General features: G+C 38.0%; 1 long non-coding RNA gene across 1 annotated transcript in view; it reads left to right on the top strand.

The window, feature by feature from the left end:
- Positions 1 to 21,496, top strand: part of LOC143023683 (uncharacterized) — a 754,159-nt gene that overhangs the window by 459 nt on the left and 732,204 nt on the right. The window lies entirely within an intron of this gene.

Genomic DNA, 21,496 nt, shown 5'->3' with positions numbered 1-21,496 from the left:
TGTAGTGTTTTAGACAATATATATAATGTGTGTGTGTGTAAAATTTGGATTTCAGCGTGTATTCCTATGCATGATAGGCATAGAACACTAAAATCATTATTACTATTATTTATTTATTATCATTAGTGTGGTTGGGTGAAACTATAAATTGCCCATTTTAATTTTTTTAATGCAACCTACCTTCATTTCCCCACACATCACTGATTTTGGAACCTAAAGATAGAAATAATAAGTGCCAACAGAGAATTATTGGTAAATTTTTGGAAGTGTACACCTATGTGATGTAATAATAGAAATTAAATTATTAACTTTATAGTTTATAAATTATACATCAACGTAATTGCAACTTTCTTGGCAGAAATAAACAAGAAAAGTTGCTTAAAACCGATTTATTAATGAATGAAGACCCGGCAGTTGAATAATACACTATGTTTTGATAGATGCCTAGGTTGAAAAAATGATAGATTTATCTATTCTAACCTAACCTACCTAACCTAACTAACCTACATAACCCAACCTATATTTGATAATTCAGTACCTCAAATTCTAAAGATCATCCTGGTCATCATCGTTGTCATGGATGGTGACAACCTGATTATTATTTTACTTCGGGCAATCAAGAGACAATGGGAGAACCCCATGTTCTCTCAAAAAGTCCAAGGAAGCCCTATTGTCTTTGTAAGAGCACTTATTAACATCACCTGGAGTTGGAGAATACCCAGTCCACAACGTGAAACCCATCATTTAACTGACAGTGACTGGATTGGACAGACAGCAACATGGTGTCTGGACCTCACTAATTGCCGAACAAACTGAACAAACCGAGAAAAGCCGAACAAAACAACAAAACCCAAACAAGGACGGGTTTTTTCTCAAATGCACACTTCTATATATGTATGGTTGCATTATTTGAACTATTTTCTTTAATATGTGTGATTTCCATGTAATATGATCAAAGAGAACTCAAGTTTTTGTCCTCTGCAATTTTACCGACCCTCAGCTACGACTCGTCCAGCCCACCGTCTATGATTACTGGTGGAATGGATCAAACTACACTCTTTTAAGTTTCTTACTGTTGTGTTATTAGTGTAATAGACTGCATATAGTTGAATTATTTAAACTCTTTTCTTTAAAATGGGATTTTCATGTAATTTGACCAAAGAGAAGTTATGTTTTAGCCTCTGCAGTATGACCGACCACAGCTACAAATACCGTAACAAATTAGCATATGGTTGCATTATTTGAACTTTTTTCTTTAAAAAGTGTGATTTTCATGTAATTTGATCAAAGAGAAGTAACGTTTTTATCCTCTGCAAAATTAACGACCCCAGCTACGATTCGTGGTTACAAATTTACCGCTAGCCTGCCATCTATGTTCTGCGAATGCAGATCATCACTGAGCGTCAGGGTTGCCAGATTGGCGTTTTTAATGCCAAATTTTGTATTTTTGGAATGTTTTACTGTGTTTGGCAGGAAAATTTGTTGGGTAGCATTTTTGAGAATTTGGCTTTTTTTTTTGGGGGGGGGCGTTTTTAAATACCCGGTCGTGATTAGAGATCATTCTTTTACTTGTATCAAGAATTAAATGATGTATGTGAATTATATAAATTTATCTTGGTTATATCATGTGGGAAATGTAAAGATTTTGTGCCTAGCCAGAGGATGTTTCAGCTCTTCTTTAGTGAAAATATGTATGAACGGAGTAGTGCACCAAACATTTCTAAATCTGATTATGCTTTTGATTATATTTAGACACAATAAAAAAGTCACAAATGTATTTTTTATTTATATATGTCAGAGTCTCTAGGAGGTTGTTTAATAAACTGGTTTAATTTATTGTAGAGGATACCAAAAAGTTTACTTAGGAACTTAAACGTAATGTATGGAGTAATACATTTTATTTTAGTTATTAATATTTTTTCTTTCTAACATAATACGGAGTATAATATATTTTATTTTGGAAGTTCATATCTTTCTTTCCTTTTCACACAGTCTTGAAAGTAGATTTATTTCATAGGATGGTGGTTTATTACAGTACCACTAGAATTAAATGATGTACATGAATGATATAAATTGATCTTGGTCATATCATGTGACATTGTTTTATATTGGCTAGTCGACAGTAAAAAAATATTTTTATATTGTAATTGTAGTTATACACCTTGATCTTGGTTATATCATGTGGTATTGTATTATATTGGCTAGTCAACAGTAAAAAATAGTTTTCATATTGTAATTGTAGTTATATACATTATTTTTAACTACACATGTAAAACCAAAATACAAGAAAAAATCTTAGAAAATGTAATGGTTGGCATTTTTGGGGCATGTTTTAAAAACATTTTGGCAGCATTTTGTCAGAATTTGGCATTTTTCCTGGTAGAAAACCTGGCAACTCTGCTGAGCGTGGTTGATGAAGTTGGCCAAAAACATAATACTTGTAGAATTTCTTGTGAGGTTCGAACATGTGGGGCATATTTGCATACTAACTTGAATAAAGGTAGAGTGAACATTTTTATTTTAATAACTGTTGTTGTTTATTTCTTTATAATACAAAGATTACAAATATTGCATACAATTAAATACAAAATTTTAATTAAAATTTTTATTTAAAATACGCCATACAAAATTTATAGGCTATGAAATATGATATTGCGTACATTGTATTATGCAAAGTAGACCACTTGAAAAAAGAAACTAACGAAGCAGAGCGCTTTTGTATATTACATATTCAATGCAAAAAGTACATAGTTGAATAGAAATACATATTTTATATACATACATATACCAAGGCTTTTTTCCCCCTTACCAGGGGGGTAGCCAAAAAGGACAAGGCACAAAAACATTCCCACCCATTTCATCCCCGAAAACACTCCACACCCCTCCACCCTCCCTCCCATCTTAGCACCTCCTAGATGACGGGTCATCCCTGCACCCTGTCCACTGCCCTGGGTGAGAAGCAGTGTCGCAGGACACAGCACATCCACAGCAAGGCCGTGTTTTATATATATATAAAAAAGGAATACAAAAACTCCATTAAATATTGACGTCAACTTCGCCGTGTTCCATCATGCCAACCAAGAAGACCACAGAATGGACTGGGATAACGCACCAATTATATTCAAATTCCATTGTAGCTTTCAAAGTGGTACCATCGCAAATGCCAAGATATTCCGCAAACTACGTTCCAAGAACTCGGTGAGATGTCCCTTGGGTACTGGTGCAACTTTTGCGTAACGAACTGGTGCTTCGAGGATAAACTGTTGCTTTTTTGTATAACCATAGTAGTTTGTTGCAGGAAGCGCAAAAAGGGAACAAATATTTTTGCGTAATACACCAAGTACATCAACACCTATAACCTTAGGCAAGTTTGAAGCTCATCTGGAACCTGATACGAATGCCGTTGCGGTCCTTGACAAGTGTGGTGGTGTGAAGAACCGAACAATTCATGTAACCGGGGATGGGAATTGCCAGTTCAACTCTTTTTCGGTAGCACTGTGCGGGAATTAGCACCTAGCCACGAATTTACGAGTGCGGACAACAATCTATAAAGGCAAGAACAACGACCCTACGTGGGATGTTCTGTGCCCTCTATACTTTATTTACTTTTATTTATCTATTTATGAATGAATGGATGAATGAACATCATAAAAAAAAATCCTTTTGGTGCCAAATAAGTCGCTTAACGCACGAAACCTGTTTATTATCTAACTAGACCTTTGCATTTATTTATGTATTCTAATTGTTATTTACATTATTATAGTTTTTATTTATTAATTTTTTATTATGATTTTTTCTCGTATCCGACCTAGATATGGGCCAAAAGGTCTCCTGTCGGCATGCTCCGCCTTTGTAATCCTTTGTAGTCTCGCAACAATTATTGAACACGAGGCCCGAGTGCGCCTAGATGCGTGAGACCGGGACATAATCCTGCCAGAGCGAGATTCCTCAAGAAGGGGGAAGTCTCGGGTAGCAGTACTTTCGGTAATTTCGGTGTGGTGTAGCACGTCAATCAGAGATAGAGACTAGGGTAAATGACAGGGCGTAATCGATGTGATGAGCAATCGAGCGTGAATGTTCTCCATTCAGAATCTATCGTATCTCTCCGGATAAAAACGTAACTTCTCTTTGATCATATTATATGGAAATTACACCTTTTAAAGAAAATAATTCAACTACAAAACGTCGACTTACGATGGCATTAGGTTTCGATAGAGCCATCGTAAGACGATCTCATCGTAAGTCGATCCCCACTCTGTTCCGTGGTCACTGTACCTAGCCTACCTGTATATCAACCACCAGAGATACTGAATATAGCCTATTAAACATGTACAGTAGTTTATTTAATTATTTTTATCTTTATACCATATTCAAACACTATAATATGTATTTTCAGTACGGACCTTAAATCTCGCGGGCAGCAGCCAATGCCAGCCGTACGACGTGACGTAATAATACTCGCATCATAAAATATAGTCACCGCTTATATTGATCGTTCTCTCTTTCACCGCGAATTTTGAAAACCACAGAGAATTAATCATTTGAGAGAATGTAAAAACACAGGGGCGACTACAATAAATATATCAAGACGCCGATATCGCGAATCCACTTGCTCCTCATGACGCTTACGTGTGCGGCACCGTATGGAAATGTTAATTATCGTCGTCATCGTAAAGTCGAACAATCGTAAGTCGCGGCCATCGTAAGTCGACGTTTACCTGTATACGCAGTCTATTACACTGAAAACACAATAGTGTTTCTAAATAGAATGAAGTTTGATCCATACCACCCAGGCACGGATCCAGGATTATTATTGGGGGGGGGGAGCGATAAGCGAGAACCGATACTTGAAACACACCTAGAAACACCCCCCAAGAATATAACAAATCTTAAATTCAAACTTGCCCAAGGTTATAGGTGTTGATGTACTTTGTGTATTGCGCAAAAATATTTGTTCCCTTTTTGTGCTCCCTGCAACAAACTACTATGGTTATACAAAAAAACAACAGTTTATCCTCGAAGCACCAGTTCGTTACGCAAGAGTTGCACCAAGGGACATCTCACCGAGTTCTTGGAACGTAGTTTACGGAATATCTTGGCATTTGCGATGGTACCATTTTGAAAGCTACAATGGAATTTGAAAATAATTGGTGCGTTATCCCAGTCCATTCTGTGGTCTTCTTGGTTGGCATGATGGAACACGGCGAAATTGACGTCAATATTTAATGGAGTTTTTGTATTCCTTTTTCATGAATATACAAAATATGTATTTCTATTCAACTATGTACTTTTTGCATTGAATATGTATTATACGAAAGCGCTCTGCTTCGTTAGTTTCTTTTTTCAAGTGGCCTACTTTGCGTAATACAATGTATGCAATGTCATATTTCATAGCCTATAAATTTTGTATAGCGTATTTTAAATAAAATTTAATTAAAATTTTGTATTTAATTGTATGCAATATTTATGTAATCTTTATATTATAAAGAAACAAACAACAATAGTTTTTAAAATAAAAGTTTTCACTCTACATTTATTAAGTTAGTATGCAAATATGCCCCACATGTTCGAACCTCACAAGAAATTCTACAAGTATTATGTTTTTGGCCAACTCCATCAACCACGCTCAGCAGGGTTGCCAGGTTTTCTACCAGGAAAAAAGCCAAATTCTGACAAAATGCTGCCAAAAACTGCCAAATTGTTTTTGAAACATGCCCCAAAAATGCCAACCATTACATTTTCTAAGATTTTTTTTTTTTGCATTTGGTTTTACATGTGTAGTTAAAAATAATGTGTATAACTACAATTACAATATGAAAAATATTTTTTTACTGTTGACTAGCCAATATAAAACAATATCACATGATATAACCAAGATCAAGTAGTTAAAAATAATGTGTATAACTACAATTACAATATATTTTTTTTTACTGTTGACTAGCCAATATAAAACAATGTCACATGATATGACCAAGATCAATTTATATCATTCATGTACATCATTTAATTCTAGTGGTACTGTAATAAACCACCATCCTCTGAAATAAATCTACTTTCAAGACTGCGTGTGAAAAGGAAAGAAAGATATGAACTTCCAAAATAAAATATATTATACTCCGTATTATGTGAGAAAGAAAAAATATTAATAACTAAAATAAAATGTATTAATTCATACATTACGTTTAAGTTCCTAAGTAAACTTTTTGGTATCCTCTACAATAAATTAAACCAGTTTATTAAACAACCTCCTAGAGACTCTGACATACATAAATAGAAAATACATTTGTGACTTTTCTATTGTCTAAATATAATCAAAAGCATCATCAGATTTAGAAATATTTGATGCACTACTACGTTCATACATATTTTCACTAAAGAAGAGCTGAAACATCCTTTGGCTAGGCACAAAATCTTTGCAACCTTTCCCACATGATATAACCAAGATTAATTTATATAATATACATACATCATCATTTAATTCATGATACAAGCAAAAGAATGATCTCTAATCACGACCGGGCATTTAAAAACGCCCCCCAAAAATGCCACCCAACAAATTTTTTCAGCTAAACACAGTAAAAACATTCCAAAAATACAAAATTTGGCATTAAAAACGCCAATCTGGCAACCCTGACGCTCAGTGATGATCTGCATTCGCAGAACATAGATGGCAGGCTAGCGGTAAATTTGTAACCACGAATTGTAGCTGGGGTTGGTAATTTTGCAGAGGATAAAAACATTACTTCTCTTTGGTCAAATTACATGAAAATCACACCTTTTAAAGAAAATAGTTCAAATAATGCAACCAAATGCTAATTTGTTACGGTATTTGTAGCTGTGGTCGGTCATACTGCAGAGGCTAAAACATAACTTCTCTTTGGTCAAATTACATGAAAATCACATTTTAAAGAAAAGAGTTTAAATAATTCAACTATATGCAGTCTATTACACTAATAACACAACAGTAAGAAACTTAAAAGTGTAGTTTGATCCATACCACCAGTAATCATAGACGGCTGGCTGGACGAGTCGTAGCCGGGGTCGGTAAAATTGCAGAGGATAAAAACGTAAGTTCTCTTTGATCATATTACATGGAAATCACACACTTTAAAGAAAATAGTTCAAATAATGCAACCATATATATATAGGTGTGCATTTGAACAAAACCCGTCCTTGTTTGGGTTTTGTTGTTTTGTTCGGCTTTTCTCGGTTTGTTCGGCAATTAGTGTGACCGTCTGGACTGTATCCTAGTGGCTTTGTTTGTATGCTTGTAGCAAGGTTTGTTATATTTCCGCCAAGGAAATTGCATATTACATTCATGTATTATGATTAACAAAATATTTAATTTTCTAATGCTATATTTAGGTACGCGCGAATCCACACGCTGCGCCACTGTCGACCCTGTAGTGTTTACATCGCCATTTTTTGCAGCCCACTAGCTTTTGTTTAGCTTGGTTTGAATGCTTGCTGCGTTCAGCGCATGCGCAAAATATTCAAATTACCTTGTTGTTTTGCAAATGTATGCCAAATTCTTAAAATACAAACAAATTTTCAGCGATTTAAACGGAAATTTGGTTATCAAACTTGGCAACATAGTTTTCCGAGTAAAAATATTAAGGTAAGGCATCACTAAATATTATTTTAATTTACATAAACATGTTTATCAACTTATTTTCTCCCGGAAATGAGAAGCTTAAGATCGTTGATCACTTGATGTTTGAGCTTAGGGTCATCACATGTAGGCATATGGTCACGCGCGAAACTATGCGCGGCGCCAATATCGCCATCTTTTGCGCCCCGTTGGATTTTGATTTTTGTTTGGCTTAGTTTGAATGCTTGGAGCGTTCAGCACATCCGCAGGGTATTAAAATTATCTTGTTGTTAAATAAGTTTATGCCCAGTTCTTCAAAACTTTACTAATTCTTGCCGGTTTCAACGCAATTTTTTATATTAGCCTTGGCAAATTAGTTTTCCGAGTAAAAGTGTAAAGGCAAGAAACTAAATCATATAATATTGAATGTAATAATGTTGTTTATTAGCCTCTATTCTACCGGATATGAGCAACTTTGAAATCATTGGTAATAGCGCAGTTGTGCAATCTAAGTTTCTTGAAGCTTAGATGCCTATTCGACATATTGTTGCCATGGCAACGTGATAGGTGTCAGTAAGATCGGTGTAAGAGGAAAGTCCTGCATTGTTTTTGACATGCTCAGGATATTTTTGGACCCATAAAACTTGTGAATGCCAAGTTGCATGTCAGTTGGGCCAGCGGTTTGGATTTTATTGATTATTTCTAAAGTGACAACAGTTGCCATGGCAACGTGATAGATATTTGTAAGAATGGTGTCAGAAGAAGGTCCTGCAATGTTATTGACATGCTCAGGTGTTTTATTGACCCATAAAACCTAGAAATGCCAATTTGCATGTCAGTTGGGCCAGGGGTTTGGATTTTATTTATGATAATCTGAAAATTGACAACTTCATGGTTGCCATGAAAAGGCAAATATGGTATGATGGAGATGTCTTGCATTGTTTTTGACATACTCATGTGATTTGTTGATCCTTAAAACCCAAGTATTCCGAATTTTAATAAAATTTTACCAGTGGTTTAGAGTTAACGTGTATTTCTTTACCGAAATCTTTACAAATGACCACCCTTAATTCTAACATTTTGCTATGGTGAAGTCCAGCCAAAAATGCGGGCAAAATTTTTTTTTCAAAAAATCGTATCTCACTTATTTTTAGAGCCATTTCAAAAATTTAAAAAGCATTTTGTTTCTAAAAAAAATTGCCTTTCATATGCAACAATAATTTATGAGTTAAAAAAAATGAAAATTTTGTGCCCGTACCTACTATATTGTGTAGGTGTGCACAAATGAAATAACACTGGATTATTTATAGTGGAATTTAAGATTCGTATTCAGAAGAGAAAAAAATTCTAGTGCCATTAGATTCAATCTAACCTTACCCAGCCCAAGCCAACCTTCCCTGTCTACCTACCTTGTCATTGATTTAGATGATGTCATTGATCACCTCCTCGGTCAGTCTGGAGACCCACCATTCTAACCTCTCTTTTCCATCTTAATGTTGGTCAATGACAAAGTATGATGGAGCTCCTCTTCAAGTAGGACCTTATGGGACTGGATGCTCAGCCCTTATTTTGTTTAGGAACTTTTCCAGCTTTCTTTTTGTCTGGGTTGACTCCAATTATACCTCTGATCTCTCGAGGCAGGTTAACCCTAGAATATGGTAATTGTGGATCAACAAATACAATGGGAAAATCTGAGAACTTACTTGGTAGCGTTCTCAGACTAGTGGTCTGAAATTAATTAGAAGTAGAAGGCTTCTGTTGAGAAGACATAAAAAGGTCCCATGACGTCAGGTTTCAAGATAGGTGTGTCAGGCTCCAGAACTCTGGGTGATCAGGGTAGGCCGACGAAAGTAGCCGTATTCGGCGGGACTCTTACGTGTTCGAAAAGCTCGAAGCCACGGGTAAACTTTTACCTTATGCAAATTCTCAAGGTTTCCCAATTTTTAAACCAAAATTACTTTATAGATTCAATAAATAAAATGGAGGGGAGTTTAATCATATCTTAAAGTTACTATAGGTGTGGTTCGAAGATTCGGAAAAGGTTCCAGAATCGAAATAAAATACTGTAATGCTTTGAGGGAAATCACTGAACCAAGGTAAACATTAGGATTCCCAAACAACAATTACCACAACCTCCCCGACAACAAAAAGAAAGAGTTTAATGAATATAACATTTTCGAGGAAAATTTACAACAACTTCTTAAGTGCTAGAGACCTTACTTGGTCTCTAGAGGCTAGTGCATTCTTAAAAGTTGGTCTCAAAGAGGTAGGTTCTGGAGCGACACGGTCATTTTCCAAAGAAATAGCCTCCTCCAAGTTAGAGGCCTTTTCTAAAGGCTCCGACTTGCTAGCCTGCAAAATAGGATCCTCAGGGAATGTAACTCAGCATGGAGTTCTAGAGGGATTAACCCCTTCGATACGATGACGCCTACATAGGCGTCATAAGGAGCAAGTGGGTACGTGAGGATGCCGATGTCGGTGTCTTGATTATATATATTGTAGTTGTACCTGCGTGACCCCCATACTCTGTAAACTGGCTTCGCCATATTTTCTATGGTTATCAAAATTCACGGGTGAAAGAGAACGAGCAATACAGCGGTAACTTTATTTTTTATAATGCGAGTATTATGACACAACATCGCATATCTGACAGCTAATGCTCCCTGTGAGATTTTGGCCCGGAGTGAAGGGGTTAAAAGTCTAACGTTGACTTTGATAGAGTTTCCATCGGGCTTAATTACAGAGACAGTACGTATCACATGGTCTTGGTCAGGGAAGGTCTCAACAACCCGAACTAAGGGCCAGAAGGGTCTGGTCTTAAAAGGGAGTTTCAAAAAAGCAATGTCACCTTTTTCCCAGCTTCAAGAACTGTGGTAGGCAGCTCTCTCCCTTTCCCTTAAGCTGACCAAGTACTCTGTCAGCCACCATTTCTTAAACTCTTCATAAAAATAATCCCTACAGTCCATGACTATGTTAAGAAGAGAAGGATAGTCTCCTGATTCCCATTCAGGGACTTGTTCCAAATCTCCAAACATCAAGGAAGGAATGGTCCTTCCAATAAGGAAATGATTTGGGGTAATGACATCTACCTCATTTTCACAGGAACAATATGTAAGAGGTCTATTGTTCAAAATTTTTTGAACATTGGACAAAAGAGTGGTAATCTCAGCCAGAGAAGGAACAGACCTACCCAATAACTTATAGAGACATTGTTTCACTGTCTGAATTAACCTTTCCCAAGTGGCACCATTCCATGCAGCATAAACAGGGATGGTTCTATGCTGAACATGGCAAGTTGTAGACTTCTCTTCAAATTCAGAAGATGACAAAAGTTGTTCAATAACACTTCCCATTTGTACGAAGGATTTAGCATTATCAGAATAAACAGCAGAAGGAATTCCATATCTGTTAGTAAACCTAACAAAAGCCAGAATGAAATCAGGAGTGGACATAATGTTCACAACTTCCAAATGAACAGCTCTAGTATTGAAACAAATAAATATCAAAATGTAAGCCTTTACCCTATCTCCATTCCTGTCTCTAACCCATAAATGCCCCATGTAATCCACACCAGTATGGGCAAAGGGCACACTTAGATTCACTCTAGAGGCAGGTAAAGAGGAAGGAGAAGGATAATTAACAGCACAGGAATTGTATTTCCTACAAACTATACAACCCTTCAAAATGTATAAAATAGCTTGTCTGGCTTTAAAGATCCAGAATCCATGCATGTGAAGGAAATTAAGTGTAGCTTGTAGTTCCATGTGCATAACTTGGCAATGTGCAAAGAATATCAAAAGTTTAGTGAAGTGATGAAATTTGGACAAAAAAAAAAGGGGATTCACAACCTCATATTTGAGGTCAATGTTCTTGTCAATTCTGCCCTTGGACCTTATGAAACCATTCTTGTCCAAGAACAAGTTCATTTGACTTACTAAAGGAGGTATGTCATTGGTATTGGAGTTTTGTAAACAAGTCAATTCAACAGGGAAGGAATCCCTTTGCATTATTCCAATCAAATAATTAGAAGCTGCCTTAACTGGGTCAGCATTAGACTTCTTAAACAAAAAGACAGCCTTAAAAATCAAAGAAGTGTGATGCAAAAGTTTGCTGTAAGAAGAACACCTTTTAACATCAATTAGAGGAGGAGCGTCAACTTGGACAACAGCCCCATTGACAATGTCTCCCTTGATGCTGGAGGGAATACATCCGAAGTGACCCTTCGGCCAAGTATGTGGTGGCTATAACAAACATTCTGGTCCATAAACCCACCAACAGAATTTTTCCTTGAACACCTTAGCACTGCAAGGTTTAGTTAGGAAATCAGCCCTATTATGTTCAGAAGGAACATAAGTAAAAGAAATAGGAGTATACTTGTCCTTGAAAATTTCCAAAAGATTGGAAATTTCCTTCAGTCTATTATTGACAAATATTCTTCCTTGGAGCCTTGTTGGTCAGGATCCAAGAAAGGGCAACTTGACTATCAACAAGGAGCACTACAGATTCAGCCAGTGGGGCAGACACCAGTCCTTCCTCAAAAATAGTTTTGAGGCATCTTATTGATAGTAAAGCTGCCATAAGTTCCAAAGAAGGTAATGTTCTTTGTTTAATAGGAGCCACCTTGACCTTGGCAAATAGAAAAGAGCCATTAGACTCCCTTAACTCTCTTTTTTCTTGCCCTACATAGGTGGCACATCCATAAGCTTCCTTGGAAGCATCAGCAAAAACAAATAATTTAATGGGAGTTTCAGAGCAGAAAGTTTTCCTTTTATAGGATAAGTCATTAACCTCCCTAAAGTTTTCACATAACTTTTTCCATCTTGCAAGCAACTCACTATACAATTTCCAATCCCAATCCACCATTTTTTGACACATCTCTCTAATGAGAATTTGTCCTTGTAACAACACAGGAGAAAAAAGACCTAATGGATCAAATATAGAAGCCAAAGAAGACAAAACATGCCTTTTGGTCGAGGCATCTTTGTTAAGGGAAACATCCTTGATTCTCAAGGTATCATAATTCTTGTTATAAATATATTCTAACACCTTTACCCCTTCTTTATTGGAAATGACTTCTTATTCAAGAGCTTGAAGAACAGAAGTCTTATTGCAAGTCCACTCCCTGAGAGGTAAACCTCCATTGAGCATGATCTCATTAATTCTCTCGACCAAGGCAGGGAGGGAACTAAATTCATTAGTAGTGTATACCAGATTATCTACATAGAATTTATCTTTGATTAAAGAGGCAGTTAGAGTGTCAGGCTGCTTGGAAAGATGATGTTGGATAATGAAGTTCAATATGAAAGGAGAGCAGATGAAACCAAAAATGATAGTATTATATCTGTAAGGAATATACTGGTCGTTAATCCTCCTAAAGAAACAGAACCTATTACGATCACCCTCATCCTTCAAACGGATCTGCAAGAAGGCTTTCATAGCATCAGCCAAAATGACATAATTGTTGGTTCTGAAGTACAACAAAAGAGAGAGGAGGTTATTCATCAAATCAACTCCCAGGAAAGCAGCTTCATTTAAAGGATTACAAAGGCAAAGCATGCCGACAGGAGACCTTTTGATCCATATCTAGGTCGGATGCAAAAAAAAAAAAAAAAAAATCATATTAATAATAAATTAAAACTATAACAATGTAAATAACAATTAAAATACATAAATAAATGCATTGGTATAGTTTAATAACAAACAAACAGGTAAATAGTAAATGATAATAAATTGACATATAACTAATAATAAATGAAGATCAGACAGACAAATTATAACAAAACAAAAACAAATAATATAACATAAATTATAATAATTACAGCATCTTACTTAGGTATTTATCTAAATGATTCTTAAAGCTTCGAACTGAACTACATTGCACTACCTGTGCAGGAAGTTTATTCCATTCATTAACTACACGGTTGGCAAAGTTGTTTCTACCTACTTCCAAATTGAATCTATTTCCGGACAGTTTGAGACCATTGTTTCTTGTCTGATTCTCATTCAATGTGAAAATTTTGTCACTTTTGATGTTGTCAATTCCCTTTAAAATCTTAAAGACCTGTATCAAGTCACCTCTGAGTCTACGCTTTTTTAGGGAAAACAGATTCATGTGCTTAAGTCGATTTTTGTATGATTTATTTTTGATATTTGGAATCAGTTTTGTGGCTCGCCGTTGTACTTTTTCCAGTCTGTCAATGTCTTTAATGAGATTCGGTGACCATACGGAAACAGCATATTCCAAATGTGGACGAACTAACGATTTATACAGCTTGTTAATAAATCGTTTTTCCTATTTTGAGTAAACAGTTGAAAACAAGTCTTATTTTAGAGGCGGCAAGATCATCATTCTTGAGCACATGTCTATGTGGTATAAAAATTTGGCCAGGGACTCTTTTAGTAACTGGTTTAATAATACCCAAGGCCTCTTGCTGGTCAAACACAGCTTCATACTCCTCCCTAAGGCCCCTTTGCTCAAGTTTGTCATATACCCTTTGTGCCACTCCCAATGCAATCTTAAGATTTGAGGGAACAAGGTCCACCAAATCCCTTTTCCATGGGATCTTCACATAATAGTGTCCATCTTTGAAGGAAATGGACTGTCTAAATTTATCAATTTCTAAAGTATCAATATCAGGGGTTTGTTTTTCTTTAATGCCAATGGATTCTAAAGAATAAAAATTATCAAGACCATATTCTACATTAGAGTTAACAAAGACTTCCTGCAAAGGATCAAATAGTAAACTTACAGGTTCTAGGCAGAAATTAATTAGTAACTTATCCTTGCCTAACCTTTTGGGAGGAAAGCATTTAACAGTCCTTTTAAACCAGTGGTTCTTAACCTTGTTGTAGGTACTGAACCCCGCAAGTTTCATACATGCATTCATTGAACCCTTCATAGTTGGAAAAATACATACATATACCAAAGGCTTTTTCCCCCAGCATGGGGGGTAGCCAAAAAGAAAAAGGCATAGAAACCACTCCCACCCATTCCATTTCCTATATATTCCACTCCCCTCCACCCTCCTCCTTCCCTTTTATCTTGGCACCTCCTGGATGACTGGTCATCCCTGCATCCTGTCCACTGCCCTGGGTCAGAAGCAGTGTCTCAAGACACAGCACATCCACAGCAAGGCCACTTCATAAATTCGGCGACCCCCCCCTCTCAGTCCCCTCATGCAGAAAAGGAGAAGACGGGGAGAAATCCCTTTGGGCTGCGTCAATTTTTTTTCTCATACATACTTCCTCACCCCCCTTCCCCCACCCACTCCCCCACATGCATCACAGCATCATCTATACACAACCCCTCTCCATTCACCCCTATCTTCTGTCCTCTCCTGTCCTTCCTCCACAGACATTCCTCTCTTTTGTAATGCCCCTTTCACCCCATCCATCCATCTCATCCTAGGACACCCCCTCATATTCACTCCTTCCACCTCTGCCTTCCACACTTCTTTTACTAATCTTTCTACACTCATTCTTTCCATGTGTCCAAACCATCCTAATACCCTTTCATCAACCCTATCTCCCAGTTCACTTTCCACCCCTGTTCTCCTCCTCACCTCCTCATTTCTCACTCTATCTAGCCTAGTAACCCCTATCATACTTCTCAGACATTTCATCTCAAACACATTCAAACTCCTTCTCTCTTCCTCTCTCATGTTCCATGTTTCTGCCCCATACAATGCTGTTGGCACAGTCACTCCTTCATATAACCTCCTCTTAGCATCCATTCCCAGATGTCTAATTCTCATTACACTTTTTTAATCCACCAAGGCATTTACTCGCTTCTCTCAATCTACATTCTACCTCCACCCCCCACTCCTCCCTTTCCTGCCACATTTGCACCCAAGTATCTAAAACTATCCACTTTCTCCAGTCCTTCACCCTTAACCCCTTCCATACAGTGACGCCTACGTAGGCGTCATGAGGAGCAAGTGGGTACGCGAGGCTGCCATATCGGTGTCTTGATTATATTTATTGTAGTTGTACCTGTGTGACCCCCATACTCTGTAAACTGGCTTCATCATATTTTCTATGGTTATCAAAATTCATGGGTGAAAGAGAGAACGATCAATACAGCGGTGACTTTATTTTGTATAATGCGAGTATTATGACGCAACATTGTACGTCTGGCAGCTAATGCTGCCCGCGAGATTTTGGCCCGGCATGAAGTGGTTAATGCTCACCTACAGCCTGCTGTCACTCTCTCCCCTTATACATCTCATCACCTTTCTTTTATCCACATTTATCTTCAGCTTCCTTCTTTCACACACCTTCTCAAACTCTGTCACTAACTTCCTCAATCCCTCCTCTGATCCTGCTACAAGCGCAGTGTCATCAGCAAACAACAACTGGCTCACCGCCACTTTTCTCCATTTTCTTTAATCATCTCCAACCCCTGACCCACTACCCTTGCATTCACCTCTCGCACCACCCCATCCATGTAAAGATTGAACAGCCAGGGCAACATAACACATCCCTGACGAAGTCCCACCTTTACCTCAAACCATTCACTCTCTCCATTTATAATCCTAACGCAAGCTCTACTACTCTCGTAAAAACTCTTGACTGCTCTTAACAGCTTTCCTCCTATCCCATATATCTGCAGTACTTCCCACAGTGCCTTCCTGTCTACCCTGTCATAAGCCTTTTCCAGATCCATAAAAGCCCAAACAACATCCTTACCTTTTCCTTTAGCTTTCTCACCTTTCTTATCTTTTTCATATATATGTCTTGCCACAAAGATCTGATCTACACAACACCCTACCTGTCCTAAACCCACACTGTTCCTCACCAATTACTCCCTCTGTTCCTCTCCTAATCCTCTCAATCAAGACCCTCCCATAAGCCTTCCCAACTACACTCATCAAGCTGATCCCTCTGAAACTACTACACTCACACTTGTCCCCCTTTCCTTTGTAAAGTGGAACTATACAGGCAGTCCTCCGGCACTCTACCCTCTCTCAAACAAACGTTAACCCCTTCGATACAATGACGCCTACATAGGCGTCATGAGGAGCAAGTGGGTACGCGAGGATGTGGATGTCGGCGTCTTGACTATACTGTATATATATTCTAGTTGTACCTGCGTGACCCCCATACTCTGTAAACTGGCTTCATCATATTTTCTCTGGTTATCAAAATTCATGGATGAAAGAGAACGAGCAATACAGCATTAACTTTATTTTTTATAATGCGAGTATTATGACGCAACATCGCACATCTGGCAGCTAATGCTGCCCACGAGATTTTGGCCCGTATAGTAAGGGTTAAACAACCTCACCAGCCAGTCCAATATCACCGTACCTCCTTTCTTCAGACATTCTGCATGGCATCCATCCAGACCACGTGCCTTACCTGCTCTCATCATCTTAACCCCTTCCATACGGTGCCGCACACGTAGGCGTCATGAGGAGCAAGTGGATTCGCGACGCTGCCATATCGGCGTCTTGATTATATTTATTGTAGTCGCCCCTGTGTTTTTACATTCTTCCAAATGTGCCCTGAATCCCATTCTCTGTGGTTTCAAAATTCGCGGGTGAAAGAGAGAACGATCGATATAAGCGGTGACTATATTTTATGATGCGAGTATTATTACGACACGTCGTACGGCTGGCATTGGCTGCTGCCCGCGAGATTTAAGTCTGGAGTGAAGTGGTTAACAGCTGCTTTCACTTCATCCTTCCCTATTTCTCCTCTATTTTCCTCACTCATCCCTCTCATTTTCTTAGCGCTTCCCACTGCAACTACCTTTCCTTCCCTATCCTCCTTCACATTTAGCAACTCCCTAAAATACTCTGCCCACCTTCTTCTCACTGCCTTCTCTTCCATTATCATCTCTCCATCTGCACCTTTTACCTTTTCTTCTCTACTTGATTCGCCTCCTTTTTCTCTTTTAATTTCCTTCCAAAACATCTTTTTATTGCTTTCAAAATTTTCTGTCATAATCTTGGCCCATTTTACATCTGCTCTCCTCTTTGCTTCCTTTATCTTATGCATAGCTTCCCTTCTCTTTACTTTGTACCTCTCATACGATTCCCTCGTCCTAATTTGCAGCCAATCTATGAATGCCTGCTTCTCTTCTACACATTTCTTTGCTTCTTCATCCCACCACTCACTACCCTTCCTTCTTTTTCCTCCCGCCCTCCTTGTTCCACACACCATCTTTGCACACCTCATGACTCCCTCCTTGAACCATCCCCATTCCTCCTCTACTCCTAGTTCTACTCTATCCTTTACTCCCTCCTGCTCCTCTTTCAGTTTCTTCTTAAACTCACTCTCCTTTTTTTCCTCATTTAAGCAGTTCACTCTAAGTACTTCCCTACCTTCTGCCCTTTTCCTCTTTCTTCACCTATTCTCCACTCTCATTTTACCTTCCAGAAAATGATCTGATATTCCCCCACTCTCTCCCCTTAGAACATGTACATCCTTAACGCTTCCTACCATACTCCTGGTCACCACAATATAGTCCATTAACCACTTCACTCCGGGCCAAAATCTCGCGGGCAGCATTAGCTGCCAGACATACAATGTTGTGTCATAATACTCGCACCATAAAAAATAGTCATCGCATATATCAATCGTTCTCTCTTTCACCCATGAATTTTGATAACCATAGAAAATGTGATGAAGCCAGTTTAGAGAGTATGTCAGTTACGCAGGGACAACTACAATAAATATAATCAAGACGCCGATATGGCAGCCTCGCGTATCCACTTGCTCCTCATGCCGCCTACGTAAGTGGCACCGTATGGAAGAGGTTAACACTATCTGCCACCCTTCCATCCACCACCCTCTCCCATGTGTACTTATGCTTGATTTTCTTCTTAAACACTGTATTTGCTATCAACTCTCAAGACACATCACCATCATTTCTCCACTACGATTTTTACCTGGAACTCCATACCTCCCAATCACTCTATTGGTTTTTTTTTTTTTTTTTTTTTTTTTTTTTTTTTTTTCAAAACATAGGAACTATATACTGTATTAGTGCACAAACTGTACCATGGATCATTTGCACATGAAATCACTGTGTTCAAAGAACAAAACCAACAAAACATGAATTTCACATAAAACAAAAAGATAATGAATATTTACTGCAAATCAGTGACTTTTGCTGTTGCCTCTCAGAGACAAATTCAGAAATGCACGGCTTCACCTTGGCAAGTGCCACTCTCATATAATTTTCGCAACAAAGTCTGTTCCTTTTCTCCGTTCGGTGAGTCAGTTTTCGGGGTTCGGCGGTTTGGTTCACCTAAGGGTGAACCAAACCGCCGAACCCCGGAAACTGACTCGCTGAACCCCTGTTTTAGACTGAGTAAAGGAAGTTTCTCAGGTTTCTTTAGAGAAATTCCATTGGCCTTAAAGGAAGAATTATAAAAAACAAGAGAATCCCCATGATATTCCTCCACACAGTTTAATGAATCTACTTCAAGGTCTGAATCTGGATTTATCCTCAAGGGTTTCTCCTTTAATTTGAAGCTATCAAAATTTTGCACTTCATTAGAGGACAATTGAGGAACCCCTTTGATCATTCTCTTTAAGTAGAAAGGTTTCTCACTAGGAGGGATATATTGAGCCCCAGTCCCGTATGGAATGAAACCATCAGCAAGTTTAACCTCTTCCATAAGGTGCCGCCTATGTAGGCGGCATGAGGAGCAAGTGGATACGCGAGGCTGCCATATCGGCGTCTTGATTATATGTATTGTAGTCCCTGCATAACTGACATACTCTCTAAACTGGCTTCATCACATTTTCTATGGTTATCAAAATTCATGGGTGAAAGAGAGAGCGATTGATATAAGCGGTGACTATTTTTTATGATGCGAGTATTATGACACAACATCGTACGTCTGGTAGCTAATGCTGCCCGCGAGATTTTGGCAAGATGGGCTACCATATAAAGGGGCTCTCTCAATAGAAAATTGTTCAGTTTTGAAGAAAGTCATTTCCAATGATGCCTAAAACTTTCAATTGATCTCCCTTCACCTTGGGAAAACTAGGGGAAACATGAAATTCATGATGGTTCATACTTTGGAGTATAGAGGATAATGAAGGAATTTGTATGGACAAGTTGAATCCTTGTATTGCAAAAGAAAATAATAATAAATAAATAAAATAAACAGATTCATCCCGGAAGGGTGTTTTAAGTTTGCAATATAACTAAACCTCTTTTATTCATTAGAGGTAAACCAAATGAAGAAACCAACTTTTCCATAGGAGAACTTAAACAAGCTCCAACTCTGTCTTCCACCAATTCCTTGTTAATGATAGAAAACTGGGCTCCAGTGTCTAATAAAAAGATACATTGGGTAGTTCTCTTGCTTCTGCTTACAGGAAGGGAAACCAAAGGAACAATTGAATCTGATAAATTATGGAAATTAAACATTTTCCCTTCTGAAAGTAGTAACTTATTAGCCATAGGACACATGGCTCCATGGTGCTCGGGTTTGTTACATACAAAACATTTATAAGGCAGACCGGCCTTTAACCCAGGGCATTCCAAAGAACCATGTCCATGATTCGAACATCTGTTACAGAGTCCTAATTGAACTGCTCTAGCTCTTCTGCTGTCAAGGGAAATATAGGAAGAACACTTTGAACTTGCATGGTCGGAAGCGGGGCAAAATCTACATCTGTTGATAGACTTCTTAATGGGATCTGGATTGACTTTAAAGGAGTGACTAACTCCCTTGCTAGAATCAACAGATTTTTCAAGGAATTTTCCTTGAAGGCAAAGGAGCAGGTAGTATCACTTCGTCTGGGTTTGACACTAAGATCATCAGATCCCATTTTAAGTCTAACTAAAACAGACTGGTAAACTTCTTTGAGTTTATTAAAATGGGGGCAATTTGAATTAATTACCCGAGACAATTCAATTAAGAAAAATTTAGGTAATTTATTTGAAATTAATTTACTGATCAAAAGGAGGCCCTCGCTTCCAGCCTTAGTAAAGTCAACTCCTATCCCCTTAAGGTCTTATAGTTTGGAATCTACAGACCTAATGTAACCTTTTAGGTCAGTGTTTCTTAACCTGGGTTCAGTCGAACCCCAGGGGTTCGGTGAGTCAGTTTCCAGGGTTTGGCGGTTTGGTTCACCCTTGGGTGAACCGAACCCCGGAAACTGATTCACCGAACGAAGAAAAGGAACCGACTTTGTTGCGAAAATGATATGAGAGTGGCACGTGCCAAGGTGAAGCCGCGCATTTCTGAAATTGTCTCTGAGAGGCAACAGCAAAAGTCACATTGATTTGCAGTAAATATTCATTATGTTTTTGTTTTATGTGAAATTCATGTTTTGTTGATTTTGTTCTTGGAACACAGTGATTTTGCGTGCAAATTATCCATGGTACAGTTTGTGCACTAATACAGTATATAGTTCCTATGTTTTGAATTTGAAGGGAAAAAAAAACACCTTTTATTTTTCCAACTACAAAGGGTTCGATGAATGCATGTATGAAACTTGCGGGGTTCAGTACCTCCAACAAGGTTAAGAACCACTGTTCTAGGTCCTTCAACTTTGAGACCTCAGGTGCATTAATAATTGAAATCAACACCTTGTCCATAATTTCTTCTTTATTGAAGAAGAACTCATCAAGAAGAAGGAACGCAGTGTCATAATTCGAATCATCCACTGATAAATTCTCCACTAAATGAAAGACCTCCCTTCTGAGATATCCCTTTAAATAAATCAATTTCTGACTATTAGTCAGATTAGGGATGCCAGCAGTGGCATTCTGAAAGCCCTTTTTAAAATTGAAATAGGCAAAGGGATTGAGTGAATTGTTCTCAAAATGTTGAAGAACAATTAGAGGGAGAGGAAGTTTTACAGAATTAACTTCAGTGGACTTGCTAGATTCACCAACTTTACAGTCAAGAACTCCCTTTAACTCATCTCTATTCC

This window comes from Oratosquilla oratoria, unplaced genomic scaffold (assembly GCF_046742065.1).
Source record: "Oratosquilla oratoria isolate Oo_2021 unplaced genomic scaffold, ASM4674206v1 SCAFFOLD55, whole genome shotgun sequence".
Lineage (NCBI taxonomy): Eukaryota > Metazoa > Arthropoda > Malacostraca > Stomatopoda > Squillidae > Oratosquilla > Oratosquilla oratoria.
This window is presented reverse-complemented; position numbering and strand designations above follow the sequence as displayed.